The sequence below is a fragment of the Pithys albifrons genome, chromosome 3, assembly GCF_047495875.1.
Source record: "Pithys albifrons albifrons isolate INPA30051 chromosome 3, PitAlb_v1, whole genome shotgun sequence".
Lineage (NCBI taxonomy): Eukaryota > Metazoa > Chordata > Aves > Passeriformes > Thamnophilidae > Pithys > Pithys albifrons.
The window spans coordinates 21,573,313-21,583,305 of NC_092460.1; the positions used below are offsets into that span (position 1 = coordinate 21,573,313).

General features: G+C 40.2%; 1 long non-coding RNA gene across 1 annotated transcript; it reads left to right on the plus strand.

The window, feature by feature from the left end:
* Positions 1–5,824: 5,824 nt before the first annotated feature.
* Positions 5,825–7,964, plus strand: LOC139669954 (uncharacterized). Its single transcript, XR_011697364.1, has 2 exons — positions 5,825–5,909; positions 6,221–7,964. It is a non-coding gene; the product is annotated as an uncharacterized lncRNA (long non-coding RNA).
* The last annotated feature ends 2,029 nt before the right edge of the window (positions 7,965–9,993 follow it).

The following is a 9,993-nucleotide window of genomic DNA, read 5'->3' on the forward strand; positions in this document are numbered from 1 at the left end:
AAAGAACTGTGTAAGGCTTCGTCTTTACTATCATTAGCAGACTCCTCATGATTTTACTGCCATGGTTTAGTACAATTTAATACTTTTTTTTCTCAAATAGAACTTCTTACCTATGACATTTTTTAATCGCATCTCTGCTAAAACTTTAAACCATTGGGTTTGCTTTTGTTGGGATTTTTCCTTGTAATTGTAGTGAGATTAGGACCATTATCGTTATTTAGCCATTGATATTTTTAAGACGATCTTCCTACCTTTTATGTGGATATTTTTCCTGTGGTCAAATTGAACAATCATAATTTTAATTTTATAATTATAAACCAGAATTGCACAAGGTGTGTATACAAGGTAAGATTGGCAGTAGATTGATCAGTGCTGGAAATGCACAGGGTTGTGCAGGAAATCCACTTTTTAAGGTAAACTGGAAAGTACACGCACAAAATTGGTACTGATTTATATTGTCAGATGTAAATAACCTCCTCCTTTTGTTTTTCCTTTTTGTTTAACAAAGGATAAATCTGCTCCCAAGCCTTCAGGCAAACTGTTTGACAGCAGTGAGAACGAGCAAGACAACACGGATGATGAACGATTGAAAATTAAGCCACAGTTTGAAGGCAAAGCTGGGGAAAAAGTGAGTGAACCCATCACTGGAATTTAGTTTTCCTCTGAGAGTCTATAGGGCCACTTCAGAGGAACAGAACTGGTAGGCTTGTATTATTGCTGAGTATGGTTTTTATCAATTTACAATAGAATTCCCTTCAACAGAGGAAAGAGTGGCCATGGAGGAAATAATGTGTGGTGTTATCTTTGTATCCAAAGAAATTCCTGGAAAAGGCCCCAGGAGCTAAAAATTATTGGTATGTTCTCATTAAGTCTGAAAAAAGGGGATTGAACGTTGCTGATTTCCTCCTCCAGTGCTTAAGAGCACTTGTTTCATTTGTTTAGCTCCTGAGGCTGCAGTCCCGATTTGGCACCGATGAAAGATTCCGCATGGACGCCCGATTCCTGGAGAGTGACAGTGAGGAGGAAGGTAAAGCTGCCCATACTTCCTGGTTACTGGTAGTAATGGAGCCATATCATGGAGCTTCAGCTTTTGAAGCACCTTATGGCCTCCTTTGGCTTCTTTGGTGATCCCTTAAAAGAAAACCACCCACCTCTGCTGTGGCTCTGCATGGGAAACACCAGGGGTGGCTGTGCTTTCTTAAAGGTGTATGCTGCAAAAGTATTTGGAACAGCTGAGTGAGGCACATGTGCCTAATAAAACAACATTTGAGACTATTTTTAATACAGCATGATATCAGAATGTGTTTATCCACATTGAAAAACTGGGTAAGCGGTGACTTAGAAAAACCCCCTTTTGGATCATTATATTCATTTAAACTGTTTGTTTTGTAGCCATCCTGCAGCCTGTGGCTGATTTGGCAGTCTTAAGTAGGGTCATTTTTTTTCTTTAGCAGCAGAAGGCAGAAAAGCTGAAAATAGAAAAAGTTTGAATATCCACCCCCAAGAAAAAGAAATTAACCCAGTTTTCAGGATTCAATTTCTTTCTGAAACTTAAATTTAGCCTCACTCTGCTATTCCCTTCATTGCTTTCATGTGATCTTCTGTAGAGTATCAGCAGTGGCAGAGGGGTTGCAGTTACATGACAGCAGCAGGAAACATGTTAAATACCTGATCTGGCCTTCACATGAAATAGATGCCCAGAACTGTTCTAACCCAAGATTTTCTACAGTGCAAGGGACAAAGTCTCTGAGTAGCTTTTAGATAAAGGAAGTGATGTGTTGATAGACGTGAGCTCTGCTAGTACTATAGTGATACTATGCATCAAATATCACAGGCTCAGCAGGGAAAATATAATGTATTTCTTGTTATCTTAGCAGAGACAAAGAGCTTGAAGGCAGATGAGGAAGACGAACTTGCTGCAGAGAAAAAGAAAACTCTGCAGATACTGGGAAGCCTCTTGAAAATCAACCTGGAACAGCCTAAGCCAAGTAAAACAGCAACAAGTGCCAAGAAATTCAAGTATGAATCATCTGCCATCAGTGAAGGAGTTTTAGGGAGGCTTAAGTTTTGCCGGTGTTTTCTAACCAAAATTTCTGCCTAGATGGCTGAGGAAAGTACTTCCTTTCTTGTGTGTATTTGAAGTCAGTATTTAATGGAATTCCCAGGCACTGACTAGCAGGGACTTTCTAAATGTCAATTACATTTTGGAGAGATTTTGGTGAAGAAGCCAATTTGAATTTGTATCCTACTGTAAAGGTTTGGGGTAGCTTTCATTTGAGCCTTTAGAGTGTCTCATGGTTTCTCTTTGCCTTTCTATTTTCTTAGAGACATTAATGCCCTCCGTTACGATCCCACCAGACAGGACCACGCAGTTTTTGAAAGGAAACCAAGTACTACAGAAAAGGAGAGGTAATATTACAGCTTGGTAACTATAGTTGTGATGTTTCTCCCCTTAGAGAGAAGCCTATGGTAGCAGACTGAGTTTGAAACTACGCAGACTGCTATTTTCTCTTTAGTCCTCCCTGTGATTGCAGAAATCAATATACAATAGGAATTGTGAGCACTAAAACCAGCATGCAGTGTCATATTTTCTTTGTAGTCCATCTACTCTCTGCATGCCATTTTCTGTCCTCACTGAAGGTGAGAAAGGTCAAGTCATGGACTTGAAGATTTGAGAAGTTTTCAAGAGACATGTGTATTAGCTCTTATCCTGTGAAAAGGCATATTAGCTCTTAACATTTCTTTTGCCAGAAGAGAAATCTGTCCTAAGTATCTTCATTTATGAACTACCACATGTTAAGTGAAAAGTCCCTTAATGATGTGGGTAATAAAAAGGAGGCTTGTTCCTGCCTTTAGAATCAAAGCTCAGATGTTTCCCCTGCACTGCTCTCTCCCTTAAAAGTGAACTCCTCATCAATGTGCATGGCTGAGTTTAGGGAAACATCAAGAGCAAAGTGGCTCTTTCTTTTAAAAACAGCTGTGTTGTGTTACTGTCCTCAAACAATCCCATTTCAGTAAAGCTAAAAGGAAGAAGAAGAAGAAAGAAGAGAGTGAGAAACTGCCTCAAGTGTCTGAAGAAGTCTATTATGATATTGCTGCTGATTTAAAAGACTTATTTGGATCTTCAAAGAGCCAATCAGAGAAACGTGAGGGAATACCCTGGGACAAAGATGATGCAGAGGACTCTGCCCCACCTGACTATTTGGAACCTGTCTCTGGGAATAACACAGCTCAGGAGCCGAGTGGTTTCAAGTTTTCCTTCTTTGGAGACACAGAGAAGTCAGGTGTAAAAGAAGGTAAGAGCAGGACAGTGCAATTTCTAGTGAATGGCTCATGTCAGGCACTGTGCAGGAATACGGTGCTTAGAAATTCAGAATCCCGGGCATTTTCAGAGGCAAAAGTGAGTAATGAGGCAGAATCATTATGATCTTCAGTTACACTTGCCAGGATTGTGGTAGCTCAGCTTGCACCCCAGGAATCTTGAAAGGGATGTTTTGAGAAAGAACGATTATTTATTTGGTTTTTTAAACAGCGATGGATGTTGTTGTCATCCCCTACATTTCTCAGACAGGGAAAAAGGTGATATGCCAAGTCAAAGTTTCATACAACCCAACAAGATTTGAAATCAAAGGAGTGATAATGGGAGTATTATGAGCAATAGCAAATCCGGAGTTGACACCAAGAACATTCAAGATTGCTTTATTATTTACTTAATTTTCTTATTGTACCTTTAGAAAATTGAAACTGCACGACCCATGAGTATAGGGGATATAAGTGTTACACACTCAAGATTAAAACATACTGAATTAAGTCAGTCACTAAGGTAGGAAACAAAACCAACCATGTGAAGTTAAATGAAAGATTTAAAACAAACAAAAGAAACCAGAAAAAAACAAGCCCCCCACATTTTTACTGACTTCAGAAAGGATTCACTGTTCTGAATGCACTAATGAAGGTTTCAGGATATGGAAGAGACCCCCAGAACAAAGTGAAAAATACCTGAGCCGAGACGTAGATTCAGAAAGCCCAAGAGGGGAGGTTTCCATCGTTCTTAAATCTGCTTTTCCAATGTAAGTTCTTCACTGGGAGGTAGGGTTTTTTGCTGGCAAGTAGAGGAATAATCTGATTTTTTATTTCAATTGTGATAATCTTGCAGAGCCCTACATCCTTGAAACAATAAAACCTGCAAAAGTCACCTGGCAAGAAGATCCACGTTTCCAGGACAGCAGTTCTGAGGATGGTGATGAGCCAGAGGCATCAGAAATTGAAAAGGATCAAGAAATGCAAGTTGTATTTGTTTTCTATTTGGTTGTAGTAATTTGCTGCTGTGAGAATATTAATAGCAGCACTCAGGTCCTGGGAAACTGCTGTCTTCATTCCACATCTCTGAGCAACAGAAGTTATCCTGGAAAACCATTCCCTGCTGCACAGAGTGTAACAGTGAAACATCCCAACAGCCCATTTGCTTTGACATTGAGTATAAAAATACGAAAGCTGAGTTTGTGGTTGAAGACTGGAGAAATTAAGTGGGTAATTTTGGTTCAACCCAAACCAGTTTTGGTTTGGCCAAACGTCAGAGACATAGTAAATTTTCTTTTATAAAAGGGTCTTTTTTATAGAAGACTGTATTTGATTACTGTGAAGGAATGTTCTTCCATGCATTCTGTTTCTCTGAAGCACTACAGCTTTAACTTGCATTAATGGAATTTGACAGTAACTTTCTTGATGTTAAAGTTTCCTTGTGTTTGTCCAGGTTTCTTTGCTTGCCACAAAGAGAAAGTACAAGATTTTTCTTCTTCTCCAAAGACGATGAACGACTGAGAGGTACAGCAGAACTTACTCACTGTCACTCCTTTTTTTGGTTTCTTTCAAAAGTCTTACTGAAAGTCAGGGAAGAAGTCCTGTCTAGTTATTTGTTCTGTAACACAGGTGAGAGGTTTAAGGAAAAAAATAAATTGCAAGTTTTCATTCGTATTTGTGGTCTAAATTGAGGTAGAATCCCATGACAAACTGCTGGTAACAAAAACGCTGAACATCTGTCTTGCTTCCATTTTTTTTCCAGAGAATTGCCTAATATGTACCTGGCCTTTTAGAGCTTACCAAAAAAAAATCACAAATGCCTTTCAGGCATATATATCATCATTAATTTTTTTCTCTCCTTCTGGTGTTACTATTCATAGTGTTGAACATTCTTATTAGCCACTTATGTCCACATCGTTCTTGATTCTAATTAATGTGGATTTTTTTTTCTTCTGAATATAGTGAATTTTGTATTTAAAAACAAACAAAACAGCAGCAAACATTCACAGCCTTGAACGGTTCCACAGACCACAACAAGAATTGCTTGTGGTATCTTATGCAGTAACTTATCAGGACAGTCTTAAATAATGTTTTTTTCTTGAGACATATGAGGTAACAGTCATGAACTGTCTTGCTGTGTTCATACAATTAGTGCACTGAAATCTTCCAGCCTGTCTGATTTACAGGCCCTGTTGAAAGTGAGACCTCAGTCCTCAGCAGGCATGAATTTTCTTGGGAGATGTGGGGTAATGGTGCTGTGCTCTTAATGAAACAGGTGCAATTTCACTGCAATTTCTATCTTGGCATATTAACTGCTGCTGCCTTTTGTTTTTCTTAGTACACAGGGCAGTAATTCAGAGCATTTCTGTTGGAGCCAATCATGTTGTGGGGGATAAGAGATTATGAATGATAGGAAGAATATGAAGGATAGACCTTCTGACTTGATTGCTGTCTTGCTCATGAGTTTTACAAACAGCAGCATTTTCAGAAGTGTTTAAGGAAATCAATTTGTTCTTTTTTGGGCAGAGGGCCCAAAGTTATTTTGTAGATCAGTGGATCTCAGTGAGGAACAAGATGGTTGGGAAGATAGACGAAGATTATTGATTGAGGTGAGTATTTAACATCTCTTCCTTGGTAACTGTGGGCATGAGGAGGGAACACGGCTGTTTATTTGCATGAAGAATTAGTTCAGGACCTCTAGAAAGGCTGGCAATTTTGTAAATACCGAGGAACTAAACTTCTGTAGTATACAAGTGTGCATAACACCATGTTATGATGTCCCGTCAGGTAAATTAGTGAATCTCTGTAATGTACAGGACCAGTTACTTAAGTGTATGTAAAGATACAGGTGAATTTAGAAACTTGTATTAATCATTATTATTTTATTCATAATTTTATGTTGTATTTTATATATTTTCAGGAATGCCAGAAGAAGCTTGAAAGTTTCCCAGAAGTTAATGAAAAGGCATATATAATGTACATATACATATATACATACATCTCTATACACAGACATATACACATACACCTCTATACATGTATACAGATGTATACAAATACATGTAGATATACATAGACATATAGACACAGACATATATATGTATAAACATAAATACATATGTATACAAAATATACATATATACACATAGTTAGGCATAAATAGACATACATATATACTTATATATGCATGTCTGTATACATAAATCTAAACATATAGAAATAGACACATAGGCATTCTCCTATATATGTATCTATACATATACACATATACACACACATATATACATATCATACATATATACACACACATATATATACATGTACATACATATATACACACATAGACATATATATACACACATATACATATGTGCATACATATATACATATATGCACATTTAAAAATACACACATATATACATAGACCTATATACATACCTATACGTATACACATATGCATACACATATATACCTATCGATACATATATACACACATAGACATAAATATACATACATATACATTCATATGTACACACATATGTATACATACAGTCGCATGTATGTATGTATAGAATGTATACATATGTACACATATACATATGCATATACACACAGACATTTATATACATAAATACACTACTTACACATACACAAACGTACATAAATGTACATATATACACAGACATAAATATACATACATATACAGATATATACCTATACATATAAATAAAAACATATACACATATACAAATACACGTGTACATTCACCTATACACATATCTATGCATATACACATATGCATACACACATAAATACCCCTACATAGATACGCATACATGTATACATATACATAAATGTACATACATATACATATAGTCACATACACATGTATACATACTTATACATATATACACATACTTCACCATATAAATTCACATACATGTACATATATACACGGTATACATACATATAGTCATACCCATAGGTGTAAATACATATACGTATATACACATATACATATATACACATATACACATATACAGATAAACACACAGACATAAATATACATAAATATACATCTATACATACGTACACATATGTACATATATATACATAAATATAAACATATACACGTATACAGATAGACATATATATATATACACACCTATATACATATCTACATATATACATATACATATGCATAATCCATAGATACACATATACATATTTACACACATATATATGTACATATATACGCATATACATATATACATGTACACATACATACACATATATACACAGATACACACATAGATGTAAATACATATGCACAGATACATAAGTACACATATATAAATATATATGCATATATATATACACATAAATGTAAATATATACACATACACAAACACACACACATATATATACATAGACCTATATACATATATACATACTATACATATACACACACACATACATGCATGTACAATTTTGCACACATATACATACACACACATACATATAGTCATATACACATATATACTCATATTCACATACATATATACACATGTAGACATAAATACACATATGTACACATATACATACATACATATACATATATACATATATATGCATGGTATTCAATAAAGGGTTTTATATATATACATATATATATATGTATTATGTCTACCTAGGCCTCTGCTGCCAAGTGTCTCCAAGCCCTCCTGGGCACCTGCTGCCAGGCCCAGCCTGGCCCTAGCCCAGGGGTACCCGAGTGTTTTGACTCTTACCTATGTCCCGAGCAGCACAGCTGCCACATTCCCAGCTGGTTGTGCTGTCCCTTAGGCCGAAGCAGCGTCTGTGAGTGCCCTTGGCAGCACAGGAGCATTTCCCAGGGCCTGGGGAAGCATGGCTCTCTGACAGGGAAAAGGAAAACTGATGAGCTCCGTCTGCCCTGGCATCAGGAAGGTACAGGGTGTCCCTGCCCTTTCCCCTGTGCCGTTTCCATCCTGTTCTGCTGTTGATACGTTCTCTGACTGACTTACTGTTATTTTGCCTGCATGCTTTTCTCTGTTCCAAGGGTACACTTTAAAATGCTCAAGATTGATTACCATAGGAGTGAGGGGTTCATCAGACCCGCTGTTAACCCCATCAATCCCAACAAAAGCCACTGCTGTCCCCTCATCTACCCATCCATTCACTCCAGCATAGAAGGCTATGAGACTGTCAAGCATGATTTTTCCTTTTATTCCACCAGCTTAGAGATGACATTCAGGATGATGTCATCTTCCTAGGGAAGGAAGTGACACCGATGGGCCTGGCATTTCCTAGCTCCTTCTTGCTGCCCTGTTCAGAGACTGGAGTGATGTTGGCTTTTCCCAGTCTCGGGCACCTCTGCTGGGGAATCACCTTCCCTGGCCTGCTGGCAGTGTTCCCCATGCCAGGGGCAGGAGCAGAGATTCCCCTTGGCCAGGGCTGGAGCCCTGGAGTGGCACTGCTTGAACGGCATTTTCGTCCAACAGTGCCAACCTCGCTGGCCGCCCCAGGGCCTGGCATTTGCCCCTGCGCTTGCTGCAGCAGCAGCCGCCCTGACTCTGTGGCAACGGAGGGCTCGGGACCTGCCTTGGACCCTCGGCTGCTGAGGGACTGCCTCACAGTGGGTGGTGGGGGGCTGAGGCCAACCCTGCCCATATTCCAGGTGCACGTGGCTTATGTCTCAGTGGCCAATGTGACCTGTGGGGCCAAGGGTACAAAGGCAACTCTGGGTTCAGGCCACCTGACAACAGGAGGAGAAGGAAGAGGAGGATAGAGCTGCCCAGGGAGAGCCTCACAGTTTCAGGCTCTCAGCCTGTGCTGCAACCTCACCCACGTCACACCTCTCAGAATCAGCAAAGGAGCATCTCAAGGTGACTGTGGTGTTCCTTGACTGGACAAGAGAAGGGGGAGAGGGGCAGAAGCCTCTCTCCTAATTCAGAGCCAGCGGAGAAGAGTGGAGCAGACCTCAGTGTTCCAGTGTCAGGGTCTGACTGCTGAGACGCACCATGTCAGACAGGACAGAGGAAGCCCCCGGAGTGAGTGACCCAGATGAGACCAAAGTGCCCTTCCCACAGCCAGGCAGAGGGGCTGTCAAGGATGGCCAGTGCAGGGCTGGAAGTGGTGGCAGGGGAGGCAGGAGCCATCCAGCCATCCCGGGGCTGGGGCCCTCCTTTCCTCAGCAAGCCGGGCCCAGCTGGGACAGGAGGCACCTGCTGGGACACCTGTGCCCACAATGGCCCATCCTCTCCAAGGCCTCCAGCCCTGTCCTTCATCCAGGCAGGCACAGAGCAGCCCTTGGGGTCAGTCCCACAGGGATGCTGTCCCCAGCCCTGCAGAGGTGCCATTCCTGGTGCCATTGACTCTCTCCCTTCCAGCATGCCTGCTGTGTAAACGATCAGAGGCTGACCCGGACATCTGTGGGGAAAAACTTGAGAGATGTGGGCTCTGTGCCCAGATGTTCTGCCTGGTGAGTTGCTCTCTGGGTTCCCTCCAGCTTTCCAACACACAGTCCCTGCCACTCTGTCCTTACGAGCGCATCGTCTTTCCTGCAGTTTTTTGCCACTCTCCTTCATCAGCAAGGGAAGGAGCGGGTAGGATTCCTGGGCTTTCTCCCAAAGGATATCCTACTGGCTGTCCACCGGCTGGCACAGAAGGTGA